The sequence below is a fragment of the Dipodomys ordii genome, unplaced genomic scaffold (assembly GCF_000151885.1).
Source record: "Dipodomys ordii isolate 6190 unplaced genomic scaffold, Dord_2.0 Scaffold16, whole genome shotgun sequence".
Lineage (NCBI taxonomy): Eukaryota > Metazoa > Chordata > Mammalia > Rodentia > Heteromyidae > Dipodomys > Dipodomys ordii.
Window position 1 is genome coordinate 3,971,686 of NW_012267232.1, and position 1,186 is coordinate 3,972,871.

The 1,186-nt window shown below is 65.6% G+C and overlaps 1 protein-coding gene across 1 annotated transcript in view; it reads left to right on the forward strand.

Moving 5' to 3' along the window:
* The first annotated feature begins 818 nt into the window (after positions 1-818).
* Gnpnat1 (glucosamine-phosphate N-acetyltransferase 1) overlaps positions 819-1,186 on the forward strand; it is a 12,695-nt gene continuing 12,327 nt past the window's right edge. Inside the window, exon 1 of the mRNA XM_013012305.1 lies at positions 819-994. The gene's annotated coding sequence lies outside the window, so the exon portion shown is untranslated. The remainder of the gene's footprint in view (positions 995-1,186) is intronic.

Sequence of the window (1,186 nt, forward strand, 5' to 3'; positions counted from 1 at the left end):
CTAACCAAGGTTTTCCTTGGCAGCTGACAGCCCGGGGTCTCCTCTGCTGCAGGGCGCTGGGCGGCAAACGCTGAGCCGCGGGGCCGCCTCTGGGGGGGGACCCCCTGCAGGCTGCGGTCCGTCCTCACCTCAGCCACCTGCAGGCTGCGGTCCGTCCTCACCCCAGCCACCTGCAGGCTGCGGTCCGTCCCCACCCCAGCTCTCAGAGACTGCTCCCGACCTTGTTGAAACCTCCTCGGGCGGCACATCACGGCTGCTGAGAATCCCAGCTCATCCTGTGTGGATCTACGGGAGAAATGACATCAGCCCGCGCCCCAGTGTCAAGAGAGCAGGGAGCGTGACTCAGGCGTCTGGGGTGCAGTGAGCAACACAAGTCCCTACTGATGGGCTGGGTGGGGAGGAAAGGGACCACAAGGCACCGAGCCTTCCAAAGGACCCTCACAGGTCGCCCCCGCACAGCCCATTTCTAGAGAGGTGTGCTTTCAAACGACCTGTAACACTCGCTTCCAGACAGGTGATAGCTAGCGAGTGGCAGGCCCACCTGGAGGGCAGCGGATGGGGGGTCGGGGGAGGAAATGAAGCACGAAGCCCCGCCCCCAGACCGCCGGTGCCGGGTCGTAGCCCCGCCCCTCGACCCTCAGCCCCGGCTTCTTGCCCCGCCCCTCAACCAGAGCTCCGCCTCTCTGCCCTCAGCTGTCCCGGGTATCCCCGCCTCTCGGCTCCGAGCCCCGGCCTGTAGCCCCGCCCCTCGACCTCTAGCCCCTCCCGGCCTCGCGCCCTCCACGACGTCCGCCGGCGCGCTGTGCGTGCGAGGCAGGGGCGGGGCAGAGGCGTGGGCTCTGCCACGTCTGGGTACGGTTCCCGGCTGTGGCGCGGGTGGAGGTGGCGCTGCCTCTGCAGCCGGATCCAGATCCGGATCCGGTGCTGTGGAGCCCGGAGGGGGAAGCGTCCGACGCGCCTGGAGGGGAGCGCCGACTGCGGGGCCCGGCGGCGGGTCGTACTGGAAAGATGAAACCTGATGACACTCCTATGTTTGACCCAAGTCTACTCAAAGAAGTGGACTGGAGTCAGAATACAGCTACATTTTCTCCAGCTATTTCTCCAACACACCCTGGAGAAGGCTTGGTTTTGAGGCCTCTTTGTACTGCTGACTTAAATAGAGCCAGGTGCTGGTGACCTAGGCCTG